At 36.0% G+C, this 25,526-nt stretch overlaps 1 long non-coding RNA gene across 3 annotated transcripts in view; it reads right to left on the minus strand.

Annotated features, from left to right (window-relative positions):
• LOC123618926 (uncharacterized) overlaps positions 1–25,526 on the minus strand; it is a 566,149-nt gene that overhangs the window by 385,712 nt on the left and 154,911 nt on the right. For 2 of the 3 annotated variants that reach the window (XR_012505516.1, XR_012505518.1), the window contains exon 2: positions 24,365–24,487. This is a non-coding gene — a long non-coding RNA (uncharacterized LOC123618926). Of the gene's footprint in view, positions 1–24,364; positions 24,488–25,088; positions 25,286–25,526 lie in introns of those variants that run through there. The other variant, XR_012505517.1, reaches the window with a different exon arrangement.

Below are 25,526 nucleotides of genomic sequence, written 5' to 3' on the forward strand. Positions count from 1 at the left end.
CACCATTTTCCTGTGTTCACTGTTGATAACTTCCTCAGAATTAGACATTAGATTACCACTTTGATTTAGCACATATTACCTACCTAAAGAAGCTCAACTGTGTTGGATTTTTATTTCTTCTTGGCTTGGGAAACACTCAGTATTGATATTAACTTCAAATTTTCCTTTCCCAGATAACCAGATGAAAATTTGGGAAAATAAATCAGTAGCAAATCTTAAGCAACATTTAATTAGGTCAATTTAACATATAGTTATTAGTTACCCATTCCTAGCTGTTCTTTACAGTAGTTATGAACACTGTACTTAGAAGTCTAAACACTGTCTTACCTTTGTGGGTGATATGGGGGAGTAGAGAAGCAAGGAGGTAAAGCATGCATAAGTAACTGAAAACAAAACAAAACAAAAAAAACAGATATTGTCAGTGACCCACTGAAATTCTACATTTACCTTTGGAGAACTGACCTCAAGTTACTGGAGCTGCTTTACCAGCAAAGTAGAGAAGAACAAGCTCCTAGGAGTTTATTTTGCCACTCCTTCTCTGCTGCCCCAGCCAATGATTGATTGGTGCCAGAGTATGAGAATCCAGCTCCCTTGCTGATCATAGCACCAACAGCAATGTGTAATTTACACTCGAGAGCCCCCTTGGAATCAGACTGAGGTTCTACCTGCCTGACACTGTACCCTCAGTTTTGACTCTTCCCCTCCTCTGTCCACTCCCCTTCTCCCTTACTGAATTTTCCTGGGATTTCTGCCTTAATACATCCTAAGTACACAAATTCTTGCCTCAGGGTCAGTTCCGGTAATAATGCTGAAAGATATCCAGGATGATACCATGAAGTGTCCTGAATGCCAGTAACTAATGTTTGTAACTGAAATTTCTTTTTTTCTTCCAGACATCTGGCGTAGTTTAGACATTGTCTTTTTTTCTTTTCTTTTCTTTTCTTTTCTTTTTTTTTTTTTTTTGGCAAGTTAAATCTTAAGCAACATTTAATTAGGGGTTCGAGGCAAGAGTGTAAATCAGACCCACATACCATAAATAAACCTAAAACCTCTTAAAAATAGTATATCTATTCTCCAGTCTTTTCAATAGTTAACTAATATTGAATAGTTGTCCACATTTGCTAATTCGTGGTCTCTCCAGAATCACAAATTAAAATACAAAGAGAAGCAAGAAAATGAATCCTTGACCCAACTGGGAAAAAATACTTGGTTATGTAAAATTTTACTTCTTACCTTAGGTAACCCCGACTCAAATCCTTGTACATTCTAACTTGTGGGTAGTGACACCACTCACAAACCTTTGTATCATTTGGACACAGTTACCTTTTATTTCAAAAAAGAAAAAGGCAACAAATGTGGAAAAGTATTTCCTTGGGGCCTGCACTATGCTCATCATGAGAGTAAATGTTTGAGGACATCTACAAAGCTGTGCCAGAACTAAGTGCCCAATCCCATGAAGCTGATGTGCCTGTGTTCCCTATTAAAGTTTAGTGTTTGTGTTTATAATCATTAGAGCCTTCTAAAATATAGGGCCAGGGCCCCACTTGTCTGAGTATGAGGGCTATATTAAACAGAAAGATGCTATTTCAACTCTATTTTATGAGCACCACATCAATAGAGAAACATGCTGAAGCAATTGTTTGATCGTTTAAAAAGAAAAAAGTAGAATTCATTAAAATTACTGGTGTTTTAAAATAAGATATAAACTGATATACATGGTTTTATAAGTAAAATGCATTTACCAACTTTATCTCCTTCATATGAGAAAGACTTAAATTGAAATACATTCTAGAATATAAGCTGCACACAATTTCAATAAACCTGTATATACACACTGCAAACCACAAAAAAGTAGACATATTTTCCTTGTGCCCTCTATGAATTATTATAGTGGATATCATATAATGCCAGTGTGCCATAGTTTACTAAAAAACAGAAATTCAAGAATATTCTTCAAGAGGTATTTATAATGAAGAGAAAACCAATTCAGCAATGCATAGTAAGGTTAAGCTAGTGCCCCTTAAAGGACATGTTTTATTCTTGTGAAGAACATCTCTTCAAGTTACACAGAATACAACTTACATGTTCTAATCCAAAAGTGTAAGCTACATGGCAGAGTAAAAAAGAATATAACGAGGAATTTGGAGTCATGAGCTATTGCCCCAAGGGGGACAGTAAAGCACTGAACCCTGACACTAACTCAAAGACTTAATCTCTCCTCTTTGGCAGGACCACCATAAAAATGCATTTATTATAGCTATTATAACATTGAATTGCGATAGCAAACATTTAATACTTGTTTGTTGAATAAATGATCAGATCAATCTATTTGGATCTCTGCTTCCAGAATTGTAGAATGAGGAGACTTAATAGTACTACTGGATGATCTGCTGTGTTTCTATACATTTGATTCAGGTTTGGGAAAAATTCAGTAAAAATAGGACCTCATTATACCACCCTGTCTAACGTCTTGAGATGGTTGGTATCTCTTCCAGTTTTCTAAACCAGCAGGCATCTAGACCCTAAGTAAATTACCTGCAGTGCTATGGTTAATGGTAACTTGAGTAGGACGTGATAACAGAATCCTAGGTAATTAATCTGTATTTCCTTTACTATTTCTCAAATATTTTTTAAACTGCAATGCATTTACCCTCCTGATTTGGAACTTCTAGTTGTACTCGTACTGTGAAGAAACAAAAGTGCACAAGCTATTTTAGAATTTTCAAAATACTGTGCATCTTGTGCCTTAACAAATCGTAGGCTCTTTGTCTGCACCCCGTGTTACTTTTATAGAAAGGCATGAGTTAGTTCTTCTCTGAAGTTTTAAAGAAATGTCAGTATGCATGTGCTTGAGAGGAAAAGAACCAAGAATTACAGAACTCTCCACCACACAATCCTGCCCAGTCTTGGGTCTCAATTCCTTCTAAACTCTTTGCTTTCCTGATATAAATGCCATGTGCTTGTTTCACTCATGGCCAAGCAAAGGCTCCCCACAACTTTACAATGATTTACATTGGCTTCAAACAAGATCGCCTGTGTCAGAGTAGAGCTTAAAAAAAAATGTTTATGTAGATATGACGCAAGCCCAGGCACCATTTCTCATTATCCTTTCAACGTGTTTTTCAAAACTCATGGCATAGTTCTGACTGAAAGTCAGAAACATTTTTGACAATAACTGGGAATTTTGTCTAACCTAACACACCAGCTTTAACATGAATTATGGAACCATTTTAATAGCAGGTCAATGACCCAAGAACTCCAAAGCAATTTCCTACATATGGACTGTTTTACAGTACAAGACAGCAATACCTATGGATGGCAGGGTAACTGGCAATTATTGCTCTAAAGGAAATGTATCCTTGCCATTCAGCTGAAAAAATGGAAATTTAGAAGAGTAAAGTTTAGGCAATCATTTAAGAAGAAGGAATAAAGTAATAAAACTCAATGTAGTATTTATGTGTTGGCTAATATAAACTGTTTTTAAAGTCTTCACTTTCCCTCACAGGGAAAAGTGTTTCTTTTTGCTTATATATATATATTTTAAGTTTAAGTAGGTTATCTCAAATATTTCAAAAAATTTGCAACTTTGGAATACATTCAAACTTAATAAATGCCTAGCATTGTGGAATATGTTAGAGAAGGCAAAGTTATTTTGATTTCCTTTGGTATCTCAAAATGTAATTGGAAAGACAAGACAGACAAAAATAAAACTGTTAAGGGACAAAGCAGAGGCAATAGACAATTGTTTCGGTGCCAGAATTTCACTTTAGTATTTGTAGTTCTCTGAGACCTTGTGATAACTTGTGACAAGGTAAAAATCATTCTCATACATTGTTGATGGGAGTCAAAGTGCTATAACCACTGACTGGTTATGTTTTCTAAAATAGAACATGTTTATAACCAATAGCCCAGCAATTCTCCATGATTTCAGCAAATCTACCCTTAGTTGTGTACCCTAAAGAAATGTGTACTTATGTTCACCAAAGACATAAAAGACATGTATAAGAATATTTATAGCAGGTCTACTGGTAAGAGACCCTCTGAAAAGGAAGAAATATATATGAATGTATGTGTGTATATATATATATTTTTTTCCTATCTATTTATCTAAAGTTCAAACTCAGGCAAAACTAACTTATGATCCTAGCAATCAGAATATGACTTAACTCTGAGGGGATTGTGATTGTAAGGAAATATGAGAGGGGCCTCTAGGGTTCTAGTTGGTGCTAGTCAGGCTCTGGACTATAAAAATACATTCAATTTGTGAAAATTTAATCATATAATTTGTGGAACAATTAATCTTGTATGTATGTTGTATTGAATAATCTGTGTATATGTTATACTATAAAGAAATGAAATACAATAAAAAGTAAAGACCAATGTAGTTGAAAGTAAACTGGGATTATTATATTTCTATAAAAGGTAACATGAGTGGAAGTAATATCTACTGTAATGTATGCTTCAAAAAAAAATCTTTCCTTCAGTCTCTTGTTGCATGTCCTTCTTTTAGATCTCTGCCCTTTCATGACAGGACCTTGTAAATGCCCACATTCCATAGCCAAGAAGCAAGGGAAGTGAGCAGAGGCAGGTAATTCACCTTGCCACTACACTCAACTGTCTTTATCTAGGAGGTAGCTTATGTTTTCTTCTAGTGAACTTTTGCCATCTAGTAACAATTCGGCTATGAGTACTGACAAATCAAGTTCTTTCTAGACTAACCTTGGATTCTAGATTTTTTTCTGATATGGTTACGATGAATTTCAAATTATGTCTAGCATTCCTAGCAACTAGGGAAATGTGATAAGCTTTCTAAGACAGTAGGCAGAATGCTGCCACTGGATGCTCCTTATTAATTAACAAAGAAATTCAGCTCTAGCTCTGCCTGAACAGAACTTTGGTATGTAAGTGGGGAGCCCAAAACACTCCTCTAGCTCAATTTATAATTATCTCAAGCATAAACTAATACATATGGCCAGGACAACTGATTTAAAAAAAAAAAAATAGGTACAGAGGATGTTCAAAAAAAAAAAAAAGATTTTGAATTCAGTTTCTCAGAGAAAACTGTGGCAGAAAAAATTCTTACAATTGACTTAAAAATGTAAAGTAAATTTTCCAAATTATATTTCACTCATGTAACAAATGTTTATCATGCACCTATTCTGTGTCAGTCACAAAGAACAGAATGAACAAAACTTTGGTGTGAAAATGAGAAAAAATGAGGCTAGCAAGAAACCTACTTGAGATGAGGTGAATTTAGGAAGGACTCCAGTGCCAAGAAGGACTGGATACATAATTTGTGGGGCCCAGTACAAAATGAAAATGTGGCTCACCTTGCTCAAAATTACTAAGAATTTCAAGGCAGTGACAGCAGAACATGAAACCAATCATAGGGCCCTTCTCAGTTCAGGTCCTGCGTGACTACACAGACCATATGCCCATAAAGCTGGCCTGGTGCTAAGCCTGTGGCTCATACTAAAACCTCTGCAGGTGTTCAAGTGATGGAGTAACTTGATAAAAGTGATGTCTTAATTAAATGAATCCACAATAGTGTGTAGATGGTAAAATAAATCCTGGAGAGGATAGGCTGAGGAGAGTGGAAAGAGTAAGTAAATGTACCAGGGACAATTACCAGAATCTCAGCTGGAAGGACTGAGACCCTAAAGTAGGAGACAATTGTAAGAATGGAAAGGAAGGGGCAAATGTGATGGAATGGAGGATGGATTCAATATAAGGTTGAGAAAACAGACATCTTGAGTTAAATAACTTGACTGCCTTGAACTGTATGTGTGTGGCTGTGTGTGTTCAAGAGGGTGAGATGTGTTAAGTTAGGATTTTCCAAAGAAAAGCATAGTTTACAAAACTAAGTATTACTTGCTGAGGGCTCACTCAGAATGGAGGATCTTGTTTTTTTTTTTTTAACATTTTTTATTGATTTATAATCATTTTACAATGTTGTGTCAAATTCCAGTGTTCAGCACAATTTTTCAGTCATTCATCGACATATACACACTCATTGTCACATTTTTTTCTCTGTGAGTTATCATAACATTTTGTGTATATTTCCCTGTGCTATACAGTGTAATCTTGTTTATCTATTCTACAATTTTGAAATCCCAGTCTATCCCTTCCCACCCAGGATCTTGTGTCTGAAGCACGATGTAAAACACATTCAAGGAAAGAAAGATTGAGCAGGGCAGCGACATGAGTGAAAAGAGAAAAGTTTAGAAGTCTCCATGAGTGGGAGACTGCAGAGATAATTAATGTCATGCTAGGCTTCACTGAACCCAACTTAGTTTGAGTTTCTTTTGTGAATAGGATCGATGTTATATGACTCTTATTCATTCTTCCAAGAACAAAGATCACTTTACTTTAAAAGTATATATAGGATAAATAAATAAATATGTTGGACAATTGGGTCCTTTTATAAGATACATTATGAAATCTCAGTGGTTTTATTTTCCTATACTTTGAAACATTTTGCTAGTTTAGCATCTTAGTAATTATTTCATTATTATTCATCAATTATTCTTAACTATGCTTAAAAGACTCAAACAAAAAGAAAACAAAAGAATAACAGAATCAACTAGAAATAAGATGCAACAGAAAAATCAATCATCATTTTAGGTTTCTCACTGAATTACCCAAATATAGCATTATTGGGGGAGCCCATGATTGGGTTAACAAATTGTAACAGATCCCAGCCACTTATCTCCTTAAAGAAGATGTGCTTAGTAACTGCCTTGAGGTTTTAGCAACAACCCAGGCCCCCAGCTATAAACGCTGGGTGTACCTGCTGTTAGTCTTCTATCCCCAAAACAGCCTTGGGCTGGAATGGTAAAAAGCTGCAGACTCAGAGGTGAGAAGGCTGGTTAGCCAATGACTGGTAAGGTCCCCTGAGGGGGCAACCTAAGACAGGCACAGCAGCCTGAGTCCAGGAAAAATCTTGTCAAGCAGCTGGTTCTCATACCTTCCGCCCTGATAAGCTGAAAGGCTCAACACTATTATGATTCACCAAAAAGGATCTTCTGACCTTGAGCCAAACACCAACAATAAACAAAGCCTTTGTACTCATTGTGATCCCACCCTGTCCTTCCCTAAATTCCTGCTTCAACTGTACTCAATAAATATGAGAGATTTGAGAGGCTCGTGGAGTTGGCTCCCGACTCCCTCTTACTCTCTTGACTTTTCCCCAGAGTCTTGAGTAATTCATTCTGTCTCAGTGGGACTCCTGCTGGCCAGAACCCACAACTGGTGACTAACCCACACATTATCTTGCAAAAAGGTATGGTGACAATGGAGACATCTAACTTTGTAGTATATCTTTAGCTCTCCTTAAAAAAGTTTAAAATTCAAAACTTTTCATTTTCTTTCCACAATAGCAAAGAGAAGATTTACAGAGGATGACATATCATAGTTATTAGATGAAACAGAAAATGAATGTGAAGAGACAGCATTCTAGACAATAATGGTGATGGTAAAATCATCAGTAAGATCTCACAATACGAGACTTTAAATGATAATATCCTCTGTGAACAAAATATTTATAAAGACAAGAAAGAAATATGGTATTCTCATCCAATTAGTCATTCAACAGAAAAGAACTTCACCATATAACACTTGTAACAAAACTTGGGATTACCTGGTTTAGCTAAGATGCATGACAAAATGCTTTTATCAGTTCTGATATCTGAATGCCAAAATTTACTTGACACAAAGAGGTTTTAAATTCTCACTCATTACCAGTAAAATTGTTTTTCACTTTTCCTCTATTCTTCATATTTTTCATAAATTGACATAAAAATGAATAAATAAAAAAGGTCATTTGGGCACAGATGGTAAATTACAATCACTCTTTTCTCCTGGTTTATGGTGGGTTAAGGACGTTTATACTTAAAAACATATATAACTCTTCAGGGTTTAAGAAGAAAGCTGGCATTTCTTTTTAAGTGACTCTCAGGTTTGGGATTTTTGAGATTAAGGTGAGCAAGTTGCAACTATAATATGATTATACTTTGCAAAACTAAGAATTTTGGAAAGAGAAGAAACATACATTGGAAAGAATGAAAGAACTAATTATTGGGGGGGGAATGAAGAAAGGTAAAAAGTGCAAATTTGATGTTATATTTGACACAGCTGTAACAGAACTGTAATAAATTACCTGATATTCTGTTATTTCAAGTGGAATATACAGAAAACACTGGAGATATATCTACGGGGCAAGGCTATCCATAGATACAAGGACCTCCTCATAAAGGAAAAGCTCTAAAAAGGTTAGGCAATGGTGTGCTAGACCTGGTTTGTGAGAGCAACTGTTAAATTTTCAGAAATTTTGCAGCTAGTTGTTGAAGAGCCATTATTAAAAATAAAATTACATAAATACAATTAAATGAATTATATTATAAGCAAAGGTAGCAAATACCCAAAGTGCATCACTTTCCAATTGTTTTACATTGTTCTATTATTTAAGTTCTTGAGGCTATTTACCTCTATTGTATGTGTATGGTGCAAATGACAATTACATATTCTTCCTTAATTCTTCATTCATTGCCGTCAAACGTAGCCTGAAAGTTTATTTTTATGATAGACTGTTGGTAAGATTTCCAAGTTATTTGATAAGGTAACCCCAAGTTAGAATGAAATCTTTACAGGAAAGGAGGATCCACGTTACAATTAAACTGCTTTGTAATAGTTTCTGGTTAGATTTAATGGTAAAAAGTGAGGTCTCCTATAAATGGTGATTGAAAATAAAAGCCTAGAAGTACCTGCATTTCACTTGATGACTATTAAAGAGCCGAGAGGCTGTTTTCCTTTCATTAAGGGAGGTGATGTTCCTGGGGAAGTAATAAGGTTCTTCATCAGTTCTTGGGGTGCTTATAAAGTTCCCCTGAAACAACTCATCAAATGGTCGTTTACACCCACTCTAGAACAAGCCTGCCAGACACCTCCAGAAATCACACTCTCCTTCTTTCCAGTTTGCCCAGAGGAAGGCTCAGTCCAGTTTAACCCAGAAAGGAACAAATCTCAACCAAGTTTCAAAATTAAGATCCTTCTTGAGAATAATTAGAAAAGTTTCCTCAGATACACATGATAAAGTTTTGACTCTAGCACTTCACTGGCTTCTTCAAGAATCTCTCATAAGCCTGAAAATAAAGTTTCTAACTTAGAAAAAGAATTTTTTTCCACTTCATCCCATCAGCAAGGCAGGTGCCAGGACTGCTGTAGCTGTGACTTCTACTATATTGTCCTGCTAACTCACTCCCCCTAGGGCCCCTCTCCCTATACCTCCCACCACCCCCAACACGCCAGGAAAAAGTAAAAGCAAAAGAAGAATGTGTCCCACTTGAGTGACTGTGAATTCCTGTGCTGGAATTTTTGGTATTTTACCAAAAAAGAAAGTTGGTCATTTTGAAAGTATATAAAATGCAAGCCTATTTAGAGCAACGGTGAAATCAAACATTGTGTGCTCACTGTGAAGTCTGCAACATTTGACAAATTGTTATTCTGTTCTTTGCAAACTTCTAAACACTTCCTGCTAAGTGACAACAAGCTTCAGCAAGTTTCTACAAACCTTCTGCAGCTTCTTCATCTCACTATAAAGAACAGATGCCGTTTAGTGGCTGCTGTGAGCTCTTCTGTTCTCTGTACAATATGTACACGTACAAAAAGGAATTCACGTTCTATGAAACTGTGATAGTCAAGGCCTCCAGAAAGCTTTAGCAGTAAGTGCACAGCACTCCAACAGCTGGCCTAAATCAAAGGCTCTCTGTCAATCATGGAGAAATGTGACAGACTTGTGACTTTGTGGCAAAAATGACAAAATTTACAGTTTGAGAGAATCACATCAATAACAAAATAATTTGTGTTGTTAAAATATACAAAGATGCTCCAAATTGTTTTCTAACAAGTTCAATGAAAATGAATGTATATTTTCATATTTAATATTAGAAAAACTGAAAAAGTAGGTAAATAAATATAGTTCTAGTCATTTTCATGTAAATCATTAGAGCAAAACATATAATTTGGCACTATTTCTTACCATGGGGATGAATGCCAATAAATTCAAGTTATCAAAAAAAAAAAACCAATGCATTCTGGGGAATTCAGTGACTTTACTGTGTACTTGATTTTCAATTTTATTTTTAGTAAATTCAGTCCCTCCAAATATAAAGCTACCCACAGAATACAAAGGTAGATATTTACCAGTACAAAAATTTATTTTACAACATTTTAAATGGATTTCTGTTGTGCAATTTAAAAATTTACCCAATATCCTTATAAACAAAGTTTCCTTCAACTTTGTATTCTATTCAATACAACAAAAAATTTTCCTAGTCTAAAACAGTGCTTCCTAGGCACTCATGTTCTTAAGATCTTAAGATTCATTTGTGGTACTTGTGAAAAATAATAATTACTAGGCCTCTCCTCTAGAAAGTCAAAGCACCAAATTTGGATTGGGGGTCCACAGGCAATAATTAGAATCAGATGAGTTTGTCACACAGTGCTTCTTAAAAAAACTGAGAAAGTTTATTTATCTCTATAAAATTCTAATAATTTTTAGCAGTTCAACTTAAATTTGACTAGGAGAAAACAAATATTTCAGTCAAAACAGCAAAAAATAAAATAAAATTGTAACTTTATGGTAACTGAAATATTTCCATCTAAACATACACATCACTTACGTTTTATTAGGTAAATTTTGATATAAGATATGCCAAATATATGTATATACAGCACACCTTGTACCCAAATTACTATAATTTATATATACTAATATACAGCTTTTATGAAAAAATTAAATGAGTACATCCTATATATATGTAAATAGATATCTACGTAATCTAAATTTATCACTTAAACTGTATGATTTGAGGTGGGATAGACAATACTACAAATGTTTTTCCCGGAAAACACACTACATGTAGGATAGCACAAATTCCCTTGTACTATTCTTTGTAGGATTTTGCCTACACTGGATTTTCATAATTGGCATCCTCTAGTTTGCAGTTCTGGTTATAACCGGTAATCATAGGTATTACCTGAGATCTAAAACTTTGATAAATATTTTGATTTAGTGATTTCATTTTTGTTATTTTTGTTAATTTTAATCAATTAATTCAGTAAGTAAATATCAAATGTGAGAGGCAGGAGAATAAAATGTTTTCTCACTTATTTGCTCTCTGATGTTTGGCAAGTTTCTTAATGTCTCTGAAGTTCATTCTTCTTATCTATAAAATGGGGTTGATAATAGAATCTGACCTGTAGGGTTGTTATGAGGACTAAGTAAATCAAAATATTTAAATCACTCACAACAGGCAAACGGTAACTGCTTGCTAAATATTATTAGTAGTGTAAGAAAGATGCTATGTTTTCTCATAAAACATGGTCACTACAGTGATGATACAATGTGTCATCCAAACCAGGAAACTTCTGAGAATGACCATGGAACAATTAATGATTTTATGGAAACAAAGGTAAAAAATTGGACAGTTCCCAGGAAACAGGGAGATATAATCACTCTCTTTAACATTTAAATCTCATTAAGTATATGTTTTAATCATTCCAGAAAAATAGACCAAATGAAATGAAGTTAGGATGAATTAATAGAACTTTACAGCTTGAAGAGACTTTAGAATCATACAACTCATTTTGCTACTTTACTGATGGGAGATTTGAGGTCCAGAAAGCCAAAAGGATTTAACCAAATTCTTAATGAGAAATCTATTTCTAAGCCTGGTAGATGAATGGGCCAGAGTTAGTTGGTTTTATCTTCAAAAGATAACTTAGTACAAGATTTGTTTTGTTTTGTTTTGTTTCTCATAAGAAAGAGCTAACAAAATCTAAGCAAGGCTTTAAGCTTCTAGCCCCCTAAGCTGGATTTTATTGCCGGGGGTCAGTCCCAGCAAGGATATGGGTAATGGTGAGAAAGCGCAGAAAGCAGACGGTACCATCTAGGGCTGGGTACAAACCTAGGGTGCAATCAGAATCTCTTAAGGCGAAGCCTGGAGATATTTTTAAATGTCCTCCTGTGACTGTACTGTGGGCACTGGAGATCAACTTGAAGGGATTCTTTTCCTTTTCAAAGGCAATGACATGCTAATTTTGTTTTAGAAGAACCACTGCTCCTTACCCCCCAGCTCCTGCTAAAGTTAAACTGATTATTTCCCCAGGTTACAGAGATAGAGTTTGTGGCCTAGGATAATCCAATCCCCATACAGAGAACCTTGTTTACAGAGGATGCTGCTGGATGAACACAGAACTCAAGTGAGGCTAATCAGACCCAAACAGGCTCAATTCTAGGACTTGGATTTTGGCTTCTGGGAGCACTTGTTTTACTGAAGAAGGACACTGATAATAATCCTAAGAATGTGCCACTCTAGAGGAAGTAAAGCAGAGAGATGAGCCCACATGACATAGTATGAACCCCAACATAAGCTACATTTGATACCAGAAAGCTTTAAAGACAACATTAAACACTATTTTGCTCAAACGAATAAGGGCCAGATTTCCCATCACTTACAACTTAACTGCATATGTACCTATGCCACCTCACTAGGGACGGAGGTTGAGGCTCTTGCCTGTATTGTGGTTGGCAGAGGAACTAGAACAGGCCTGAGTCTACAGACAGAACTCACCAATTGATGGCAAAGGAGGAGGAAAATGAGGCAGGACTTAAATAAAACTAGAGCAATGGTTCTCAGCCTGGCTGCACATTATTGTATTTATCTACCAACCTTTAAAAATATACCCAGATCATCCTCTAAAACATTCAAATTTAATTGATCTGGTGTGGAGCATTCTAGTATAAGGCCAAGTCTGAGAACCATGGTCTACAGCCCCAAATCAATTCTGAGACTTTCTTACTTCCTGCTGACTCATGTGTAGTCCTCCAGCTCAGTGGGACATAGCCTGGGCTCTGGCCTCATGTGGGCCCAAGTTTGAAACTTGCAGTGCCTATTACAAGTAAACTGTTTGCACAGGTCTCTTAAGCTCTTGAAACATGAAGGTGGGTGATGGGGTTCAGGGCAGGCAAGCTCAGGATGTGCCACTCAGGCACACAAATTATTTTCGGCTGAAAACAGTCAAGGCCCAAAAAACTTAGGAAGAAACTTTGACCTTCTTCCTAACTGCCAAAAAGAATTTACATAGTGGACCTGTTCCAGGAAGGGAGCTATTGCCATAGATAACAACAGTATAAGATGAACTAGGTGTGACAGACAGGGAAGAACCTGAGCAAAGTCTGTTACAGTCCTCTCTCTGTCTCATTGCTTTTTAAGGCCCAGCAAACATTTGTTTACCAAACATTCGCTTTTTTTCATCTTCCTGTGAATTGCCTTCTTCCCCTTTGAAGTCCCATTTACATCTTAGTTGCTATCTTATGTTTTCCTTAAATCATGAATACAAGGATATCACAACTTTTCCCATTACAGAAAGAAAAAGTTACAGTTACATGAATTTGTGGGAGTTTCCACATAAACATAGGAAGCATAGGTTGGAAAAGCGATTCCCATTGGTGAATTCATACTTCGGGGATAATTAAGAGCTATCACAGATCACCAACGACAAAAGATACAAAACAACATTATCAAAGAAATCTAGTATATGAGAAATTAAAGTGACTTTTTCAAAGGAGCAGGATCAGGCAAAAGGATTTAAAAAAAACAAACTATGAAACAAGAACACTTCTTGCAAATGAATAAGAAAAAACCCAGGGTGACTTCCCAACCAAGTTTTGGTAATCTGTCCAATTGAGAAAGTAAAACTTGGGCTCATCCAGACAACTCTCCCCTACCCTATCCTCACAGTACTGAGTACACAGGATAGCTGAGCAAACTGACTTATTTATGAGTGATAAAATACATACATGAAAATATATATACACAGAGGAATAAATAAAAATTAAATAAATTATGAAGGTTAACTCTAAATAGAAATATTAGTTGATGACATTTTCCCACAAGTCCACACCCCTCAGACTGAAACACTGAGTTGCAGCAGTTCTGCGTACCTGAAGGATATTTTTGAAGAGATCATCTAAACTAGGAGCAGACCTGTCACTGCCTGCTTGTTAGAGCATCTGATAACCTATGTAATTAGCAAAGGACCATGAAAGTAAATTACAGCTTAGGAAGTAAAGTAGAAACTTGAAAATAGAATTTTAAAAAATAGCAGGCAAATAATTATTCATGAAATACTCTTTGATTCTCAAATGTGAAATGACACCAGACATTAAATAACACAGACATACTTCTGACAGGTGAGTATTCTGAGATGTAGGGGGAAGGTAAGTTTGTTCTCCAGAAATGGGGTGTCAGCTCCGGGATGAAGGTTAGTGACTTCTCCAGCTGCATTCACAGGAAATCTGGATGTGTCAGCCAGGGCTGTACACTCTTTGCACTCAACTGCAAGTTTCAGTTTTGAAATGTGCAAAAATCACCAAATTAGAGTGTCATGTGAGACTATGAACATTTTTCTTGTTTTTAATTATTAGAAACTGTAATGGACCTGTATAAGTGACCTCTGTTGTATTGCTTAAATAGTTGAGCCCTGATGTTAACTCCTTTCATTATTAATGAAGAAAGGGGTGTTTGCTTCAGTAACTGGAGTGTGACAAAAATGTCAACTATGAAAAACATAACATTCTTATCCCAGAAATAAAGAATACTTTTTCTGCTGTGTATTTTTTTTTTTCACTGAAGCACCATATGATCTACATGGTTTAGTTCACTCCTCTGAAAATCTCACGGATTAGACATATTCTGTTCTTTTTTAATTACCTTGCTCATTTCCAAGTAAGTTTCTATCTTTTAATAATCATTTTGCATTGGAGTTCTGAATGCCTTCATGGCAACAAGCCAACAAGGAAAGAAAATATTGTTATTTAAAAAGGATTTTAAGTGAAGCTAGGGGAGGCTGATTTATTTTTGACCATTCTCTCTCATTTATATTATAAAAGAGGTTTTTCTTAATTTCTTTTCAGCTGCTAGTTTCATCTTTCTTTCCTCTTATAAACTTTAGGTAAGACAGCTGGAGATCTTAGGATTCTGCATTTTCTACATCAGCAAAACTTGGAGTCTGTGCTATGAAAGGAGTGTGATTCTGTTTAATCACAGTGTTACATAACTCTGCAAATTCTCTAAGGTGTAATGATATTTAGAGGTGACAGTAAAAGCATTACAATTCCACCAAGTGTTATACAGAAAAACCATGCACAGAGAAGGCTGAACTTTTTCAAACAGTGACTAGGAACATAATGAATTTTTTTTCCTCTACAACAGTGTGAGCAAACAAAAATAGCTAGTTGAGATTTTGGTCATAAACTTGAGATGCTGTTATAATATATCTATTAAACTGACAAATAAATCCTGCATACTATTTATGGATTTTAGTACTTTCACAGAATATACATTAAGTAGGAATGAAAAAAATTTGGATGGACTACTGTGCAGTAGATATTTTTAGCTCTTATTTGAATGAAAAATATACTGACACATTTAAGGGCTTGGCTAAATTCTTTGCATTATTTTTCTTTCAAAATGGTCATAAAGCCCTATTTCATCAGAACATTAGTAATAATACTAGTAGCAATAGTAGCATTAGTAAAAGTATTTAAGTAGTGTTTATAAAAATAAACATTTATAATACAGTTATGCAACAGAGTGTAACTCATAAATCTACTGTTACAGTGATATGAAAAATTATCTCACAGTGAAAATTTGATGATAAAGGGAGCGTTTTATAAAATTTTGACTTTATAAACTTTCAGGAGGAACCCTGAAATTCTATGATAGACAAGTATACCAGCATGACTTACTAGCAGATCTTGACTTACTAAATTAATTAAGATAGTGTGGTATTGATGCAACAATAGACAATCAGAGCACTGGAACACATTAAAGAGTCCGCAAGTAGACTCACAAATATAAGCACATAATTCATGAAAAATATAGCATACAGAGCAGTGAGGAAAGAACAGTGTTATCAATAAATAGTACTGGTCCAATTGTATATTTATGTAAGAAAAAAGTAATTCTTGATCCTTATTCCATGACCAAAAGTCACTTCCATATCATGAATCTAAATGTGAAAGGTAATAAATAAAAAATCCAGAAAATAATATAGAATATTTTGATCACTTTAAATAATAGACAAAGATTTCTTTAAAAGGACTCAAGAAGACTTAATTGTAAAAAAGAGATACAGAAATTGGACTACATTAAAATTAAGATCTGTAGAAGGTGGGATCAAGATGTTAGAGTAGGAAGACCCTAAGCTCACCTTCTTCCACAAACACACCAAAACTATTAGTACATGTAGAACAATTCTGAGAACGATCTCAAGATTAGCAGAATGGCTCTTCTACAACCAAGGATATAAAGAGGAAGGAAGGAAGGAAGGAAGGAAGGAAGGAAGGAAGGAAGGAAGGAAGGAAGGGAGGGAGGAAGGGAGGGAGGGAGGGAAGGAAGGAAAGAAAAGAAAGAAAGACCACTCTGAGATGGGTAGGAGGGGAAGAGAAGCAACCTAGTCAGGACCCATACCCTCTGCAAGCAACCCAGAAGAGGAGGAAGATGTAATAAGTTTAAGGATCCTCCCTAAGGAGCCAAGTATTGGAGCCCCACATTGGTAACTCCAGCCCTGGGATCCAGCATCAGAATAACAAGTCCCCTTGGTTGATTTTAGAGACCAGTGGGGCTTACAACTAGGAGAACTGGAAGTAGGAAACAGAGGCTCCACTCTTAAAGGGCACATGCACAGACTTCCTTGCTTCCAGTCCCACAGAGATGCAGGAGATTAAAAAGCACCTGGTGCTCTAGCCCACCTGCCCAAACCAACCTACCTAGCACATCCTCAGCCTGCACCAGGCTCCAGTTCCTGCCCCTCCAGCCCCACCCCTTACCTTCTAAGATAAATATGGAAAATAAATGGTTACTTACAGTGCTTACAATACTCCCTCAATATGGCGCACCAATCCTCCCTCACCAAACATGGTAAATATCACTCATTTATTAGGACCTTTTTTTCCTGCTGAGCCTAAATAAGATCTCAGAGTTCTTCTCAATACTGTGATCCAGGCAATCTATAGCAATTACTGGCACATGAATTTAAGTTTAAACTCCAATTTGTAAATTTAAGATTTACTAAGTGGGGTAGCCATTCTTAAAAAAAAAATAGACTGTTACAGGAGAGAATTCACAGTATCATAAAATATCATTTCTACAAGTCCAAGGGAGAGATCATTGCAGCCCAAATAGCCCATATCTCTTCCATTTGAGAATCTCCCTCTTATAGCACATCCAAAAATGTACTCCAGTTTCTCTTGTTCATATTGCTGCTACTTTAGCATTCTGTTGCTTGCTTGAGGTTTCAATATCCACAAACTAGTACCGCTGACTTTAATTTAAAAATTCAGATCAGTTGCACCTTTTGCAACCAAATTTTTCTGGTCTGTATAATGCAAAATACACAGTTTACTGTTTGGATTTTTTTTCATTGTTATTTTGCTAAGTTATCACTTTGAAAACTCTTTCAAGAGATTTCATCACAAATGATGAAGGCTGAATATATGCCCCATAATAAGCTGCTCTTTCATTAGTGTGACACAACGTTCATGGCACCTGATGCAGAGTCAGAATCCAATCTATATTTCTGAATGATTAAATAGTGAAAGTCAAATCTTCAAGAATATATTCAGTTAGGATAATATTCATTAGTCTCTTTGAATTGAGCATAAGATATATCCATTTGGCCAGGTACTTCCTCAAAAATTCTAACATTGAAAATATGTAATTACCCTTAATTTCACCCACATTTAATATATGGAGATATATTTAAGATGTATTGGTGCCTAGAGGAAACACTTGCTTTTGGAAAAGAAATTAAAAGGGCTCTAATCCTTTGTGCTGAATGGTAGGTAGAATTCTGTGAAATTTTGAGTATTTTTATGAAACTTGTTCCAGAAATAACAAAAGTAGCTCAGTTTAACAAGCTAATAAATATTTCTTAAAGACCCTTTTTCTAGTTAAAATAGAATGGGAGCATTTTGTTTACAAGAATGTGGGCTCAAAACCCATTTAGATTTACTTCAAATTCTCAGAAGAGTTCTATTGCCATAATCCAAATGCCTTAGTTTAAATACGATGACTCACTGAGGGAACAATTCAGAAAAGGATACTTTTATAAAAACACTTTCTCCCTTAAAAGAGCATCTAGACCTGACACTGTCAAAGGAATCGTGCTCAAGCAGAATGACTTCTCCTGGGCTGTGGGAACAAGTCTTTCCCCTCCATTTTTAAGCCTTCAAATTAGGTGCAGCTATCTCGTTTCCTTTTCATATTGACAACCAGCAGTATCCATTTGCCAATGGATACTGACTCAACAAAAATTGCTTTACATTCAAATGTAAAATACATCTACTCACATTCTACAATTATGTTTGCAGAAACTGTATGGTGCAAATCTTCTCTGTGGAGATTACAAAGGAGCACACATTCCCTCAAACAATTTCTATCTTAGAGCTGGCTATGACGGGATGCAAAGCCAAGGGGCCAGACAAGGACTGAGCGGCAAAAGGGATCCCTGTGACTTATTTCCACAGCTGAGGAAGGCTTAAGAGGAAAGGTGGCTCTTATCAAGTTTTCCTTGCTATTTATTTCTCACAAAATTCCTTGTGGGGTTATTTATGCAACGTAATATGACCGCAGAATCTTTGTGGTTTCTAGCACATGACCTGTTTACTGTGGATCTGCTTTATCTTAGCCCTAGGCTCAGAGAGCAGTCTCCCTGGACACAGGGTGAATGAAGGAGCAGTCTCTGTATGAAGCACTGCCTGTTCTTGTGGCTAAAAGATAAAATAACACTGAGTCATGCACTGGCTCTGAAACCTTTGCCAAGAAGTGACTCATCACTTCCATTCACATTTCATTTGCTAATGCTAGTCACAGGGCAATACCTCAGTTGAACAGTATAGGGCTGTGTAGACTTCCTCCAGGGAGAGAATCCACAAGGAGAAGTGCTGAATATAGTGAAAAGTATTCCACTCTTCCACACTAAGTGAAAGTAATCTCTACTCTTTATTTGCATGAGGGAGAATAAGGCCAGGAATTGTTTTAGTCAACGCTATTACACGGCCGATGGAAGAAAGGAGAAATGATAATTATTGGGCACCTCCCAGGCTAAGTGCTTTACATAATTATTCCATAGGATCACCTCAACACAGGGTAGGATGGCATCAGCAGACTGCTTTTACAGAGGAAAAAAATCACCATGCTAGTGAGTAATAATGTTATGATAAAGACCATACCATACCAGATTGACAGTGAATTGATCCTTTAAACCAGGTACACAGAAGCCCTCCACATCATCAAAAATACTCATTAAGAACTTATCTGTACACAATAGGAACTGTATAGACATAATCCCTTTAGAGTTGACAATCTGAGAGGCACATTTAGTACATACATACTTTAAAAGATGATAGAATAAAACATGAATACTTGAGTCAATGGGAAAATGTTTACACTCCACAAAACAGGTTAAGCATTTATGAAATTTATTCAGAGAGAATAGGAAAAATAAGGGAAAAAATCATTTTAGTTATCATCACCTCTATATCATTGGAGGACAAAGGCAGGTGACATCTCTATGCAAACTCATATGATTTCTTATTATTTTTCCTAGCTCAATAAAAGGAAAAAGAAGGGGCATTTATGTCCTTAACTTTCCCAGTTCTGAGAACCCTAAAACAACAAGGTATTTTTATAATCATGTGTAGGCTGATCCTAAAAACTGACTTAGTAATTAATGATTATGCATGTTAAGTCCCTATTTTACAGCTGAATGAATACATTAAAAAAAAAAGCAAGAAAAAACTACAGTAATTCTTTCTCAATAATGCTAATCACAGAAAAATGTTTTCACTTTTATTCTCTCCATTTTCTCCCATCTTCACCCTTTTTGTTTACATGATTCAGTCCATTCTTCTAGGCTTCACCTATCCACACAAAGCAACATTTCTGGAATCCTGTTTATTATTTTTATGTTTTGACTATCACATCACAACATGATTAACCACAGTCTGAGTAGTCTTACTCTTCCAGCTTCTAGAACAGAAGATTTTAAACTTTAGTGTCACAAGTATTACCAATAGCACTTGTAAGAAGTGAAAAAAAGAAAATTTCCTTTTGCATCCTTCTCCATTCTAATGCAGTATGTTCAACTAGAGAGGGGTCTAGGAATCAGCAGTTTAAATCAAGCAACCCAGGGAAATCTGATGACCCTCCTGGGCCACAGGAAGAAAGCTCTATACCGCACCTTCAAAGCAATGCCATATTTTTGTGGATATTTCCAAAGATGTTCCATGTCAAATCTTATTATCTCAGGGTAGAATTTATTTTCACTCCAAACTGTAGGAGTGAATCACTGAGACTTCTAAATTATGCATTTTCAGGTTATTGTGACCCTTGGAACTGTGAGAATGTGCATATTCAAGGTGAATTTTCAGACTCAAAAATGAAAAAAAAAAAGTCTCTGCATGTTGATTATGAAGAACATCAGCTGATGAAAAAGCAGTAAAAAGTACTCCTGGAAACTCAGGACAACATCAAACAGGCTAAGATTGTAATTAAAAATTCTGACTTGTTCCATACATAATATGAAAATTTGACATAATTTTTGCTCAGGGAAGTAAAGAAAGAACTGCTATAGTGATCCCGATGTGCAATATTTTCAAAACAAGCAACAATTTGGCCTATAACTTCTGAGTAAGGGAATGAAGAACTTCCCAAATTTGTCTCACCATACACTCGACCTTAAGCCGAGCTTGGCCACCGCTGACAGTCCCTTGACCCTGCCCTGGCTGCATGTGTGTTTCTTCCTTTCTCACTTCCCGACTGTTCACTCACATCAGCATGTCCAAATCATGACTATCCTTTAAGACTAAGTTCTAATGCGCCCACCTCATTATATCTTCTACATCCCTCCAGCCAGAAATAACCGATCCCTCCAGCTTCCTCTGGTACTTTCTGTCTGCTCTTACACAATTACCCAGTTTTACCTTTAACTATCATTATCTTAATTCACAGATACTTTTTAACTATAAAGCCAAAGACGTATTTATCTTTATCTTACCTTACATAGAATGCCTATTATAGGCAGATGTTTCAATATTTATTAAAAATATAGATCAGTGAAGAAAGAAATCATACTAAAATACTTCAATAACCAGTAACTTCTCTAATTAGATGTAAGAGGGGGCATAGAAAAAAAACACCCTTAAGAAAATATCTTTAATAAAAATGAATACATATTTGAACTATTTTAAATCAAATTATCTCAAGCTCAACACTACTGATATTTTGGGGCAAATAATTCTTTGTTGTGGGTGATATCCTGCACATTATTAGATGTCCAGCAAATGTCTCTGGCTTCTACTCACTAGATGCCAGTCATACATATTCCCTCAGCTGTGACAACCAAAAATATCTCTAAACATTGTCAAATGACCCCAGGGGGGGGAAAATCACTCCTGGTTGAGAACAACTATTTTAAAGTAAAATTATTTTGTTTCGTTTGTTTTTGCACTATATGAGAAAAGGCCATATGTTTACCTGCTAGCCAAAGAGAATGGAGAAAAAGGCAACAATATAATAGAAACACTCCAATGGGAAGGACATAAGAAAGAAAATCTATCTCAAAGTTACAGGAAGACTGGGGAAAATAACAGAAAACTTGAGATGAGCGACTGTAATGCTTTTCAAGGGAAAAATTGTGGATACCAAAAATCTATGCCTGAAAATCTTGTTCTCAAATTTTTTTAATATTTTCTTAAGTTGTCAGAATTTAGGAAGAAGTAGGTTATCACTAGGATTAAACATGGGTCCATTAAACTCATTTCCTTTTATACTCAAATAAATTATAAAAACTGAACTTACAAGAAATTTAATAAAATCTGGTATAATATCCTTTTAAAAGGTGTTGGAGTGGAAATTAAATGGACATCCATTTAGGAGTCTAGTCCAAAAAAAGTATGCATCAGATAAACTAAGAGACTTTCCATCTCTAAAACTGTATAACTGTAGGTACTACACCATACTCATTTCATACTCTCTTTTCTCCTTGATGAAACTCATGGGGAAGAGTTGTTAGTAGAGCAATCTGAGGATCACAGAGGAGATGTCCACTCAGCAAAAATACATACCGTAAGAAGCTGAAAATAAGAATGAAGATCCACCAACTGATTTTAAGTTTCAAGAGGACAGAAATAGCACCTACTTAGCTCCTTATTTATGTGGCACATAATAGGTGGTCAATAATTATTACTGAAGGATGGATGTCATAGATCTAATTTAACTCTGTTTCTTTGGTGAGAGTAAGGTAGAGGCTTTCACCTAGAGGGACCAGGAGATTAATTTATACATATTCCTTGGTTTTAAGTTTGAAACCTAATAAACAAGTTAAGAGGGGGTTTCCTGGCTGCTGCTTCTATTGAGGATACCTATACATGAGCAAAACTGTTATTCTCCAAAGATACTAGCCTGGTGATCTCCTAGAAGATCAGTACATACTATTTATTCCTTCCACATTTGCTACCACCTCAGTGTAGGAAAGAAAGTAGGGCTGACTGTCTTTCCTTCTTTGACATAGAAGATAGGAAGACTCAAGAACCGTCCATAACTAAGGCAGTCTGTTAGCATGCTCTGAGGGTCATGCTTATGTGTCCTCACATTTTCAGGACAGAGGAAGCGGGTGGGAAGCCTAGCATAACAATCAATACCAAAATTACAACTCCTTGATAAGAAATGCTGTCAACATGGTAATGACTTGTTTAAACTTTTATTAAATCACTTCACAACAAATAGTAACGCATGAAGTGTTATCCTCACATTTCACAGCGACATCACTTCTAAGCAGAAAAAATGCTAGCCAAACTGTTTTAAAATCTTCATCAAGATATTATGTAGTTAATATTGAGGGGTTTAATTATTCTTGTTTGTTCATAAACAACCTTTTAACAAACAAATTTGGCAACTGAATGCAAGCATGGATGCATTATTATTGCTGAAAAATCAGGAAATTCAATATTGGAAAATCCAGAACACAGTAATGTTTACCTTCTCTATGCACTTTATGGCCCTCTATTTCAGTCTGACTCTTCTGTAATCATGGATTATAACAAAGTTACTATTAATGACAGAATCGTAATTTAGAATTTATAATATTGTGTGAATTTAATGTTCAATCATGTTTATTTTTTATCATTTTGAAAACTTAAACTCCAAAGAAAAGTAATACAGAAAAGGAATGAATATTTTTAAAAATACACTCTTACTGGTCATTCTTAAAATTGTACCCATTCTCCTGGTAAATATAGATATATACACATACATATAAATACGTTTCACACAGAATATTGCTGGATTGGCTTAGTCACCTTTTCAGAACAGGTCAAAGAAAGTTATTGATAATGTAACATTTTTATGTCTATTTATCACCGAAAACATTTATCTTTGTATTAACTGGGATATAGGGTAAGTGGTTGACACAAAAAGGCCATAAAGTTCAATGGTTTAAGAAAGAAATTAAGATCTGAACATGCAGTTGAAAGACAGTGTGGCAGCTCTACAAAGCTGAAGACCCTTTTTTAATGTTGCTTTAACACTCGTTGTGGCATTGCCTGTCTGTAGTTGAAGAACTCAACACTACATCCACTGTTTCCATGTTCTATCATGGCCAAGTTGGGGGTGATGTTTAAAACAGAGCATGCTCTTTCTTTAAAGGCACTATTTAAAAGTCGTTCACATCACATCCTTTTCTCCAGACCTTGGCTCATGGAGCCACTCTAAAATGCAAGACAGCCTTGACTTTCAGTCATTGTGAGCCCAACTATAATTTGGAGTTCCATTATTAAAGAAAAAGGAGAAATATATACTGGGACATCCACAAGGCTCTGCCAGACTTTGAACGATTTCTAGTATTTGAATCAAGTTCAGTCTTGCTGTTACTGTAAGATACAGAAAATGCTTTGACTTCCATTAGCTAAAACACCTGATCCCAAACATGGAGCAGCCTGCCTGGGGAGACACTGAATAGGCTTTCGTTTTAATTTCCTGATAGATTATTCTCAGAGTGGCACATTCTGGTATCAGACCCAAGAAGGCCTGACTGAAAAGAGTCTGGGTGCCCCAGAAGTCTGGATACTAGCTGTGCCCACCATTCATGCTGCAAAGAAATGAGAGCAAGTTACCAAAAGGAGGCATGATTTTATGTTGAAGTTGTTTCAGGAGGAGGGAATTTCCTCCCCTTTGCCTGACAGAGCATAAATCATTCAGACTGAAAACAAAGGAGGGATATAAATAATCAAAAAACCCACCTATTTCTCTGCACCAGAGTTTGTGATCACTGAAGTTCAGTGGCTGATGGGATGGCATCTACACAGTCTGATTCCCAGTGTGGCCCTTCTTCCATCGCACCAAAGTGCCTCCAACGTGGCAAGCTGTATCAATAGAAGTACAATGAGAAGGTTCAAGTTATTATATTGATAATCCAAACAATTCAGTAGTGGGGGAAGGAAGAGTAAAAATCCAGTGAACCAGACAAGATTTTTATTCCCCAAAAAGGCTTATATTTCTATGCAATATGAGTTCCCTGGTGATAGGATTGTTGTGTGTTTTGTCTACTGCTATTTCTGTCACATAGTAGGCACTAAATATTTATGGAATTAATGAACACAATAGTTATCATATAACCACAAGTCTCAATGTGAAGCTCAAATTCTGCAAATCCTGTTTTTACAATGGCTGTCCTTGGAGCAGCTCTCCCTGGAACTAGAAGTAGCAGTGTGCAAGAGCCTCAATCATCGCATTGCCTCCCAGACTTCCCCCAGTAGCAAGGCTACAGCTGGGCCCCCTCTCCATGTATAACACGTGGAGCCATCTAATCACAAATGTATGCCATCAGTTCAGAATTTCTCTCCAGGGAACATTTTCCTTGTACTGTCTAAAGATGTTTTATTTTCCCTGCTGCCTAATTCCTCCCATTTTTTTTCCATTTCTCTTTAGAAATCATAATCAGCCCCGTCCTTCTTTTTCACTTACCACACCTATAGATTTAAAGAACAGAAAATCCCCTGGAAAAAATGAGCAACAACTCTGCAAAATTCTCTAGGTGATTCAGCAGTCTCCTGATCATACACTGTATCCTAACTACCCAATTGCAAAATTCTTAATTCACCAAATAAGCTCATGACGAACTAGAAAAAGCAAGCTGTAAAAGTGCTGTACAGCCACGTCTATTCAGGAAAGAAACTGAAAGAGATAAGGGCAAAACAGAAAAAGAAAAGCACTGTGCACTGATACTGCTGTTATATAATAACTCGAAACTGTTGAGTATTTTGCACTTTGCACAATCCCATGGCACACATAATTAAACTGAGGTTCAGAATTCTTAAGTAGGTTGTTAAATATTATGTAACTGATATGTCTTAGAACACAGAACCAGACTGAAGTCCTGTGAGTCTAAATGCTATATGATTG

The sequence above is a fragment of the Camelus bactrianus genome, chromosome 3 (assembly GCF_048773025.1).
Source record: "Camelus bactrianus isolate YW-2024 breed Bactrian camel chromosome 3, ASM4877302v1, whole genome shotgun sequence".
Taxonomy (NCBI): Eukaryota; Metazoa; Chordata; class Mammalia; order Artiodactyla; family Camelidae; genus Camelus; species Camelus bactrianus.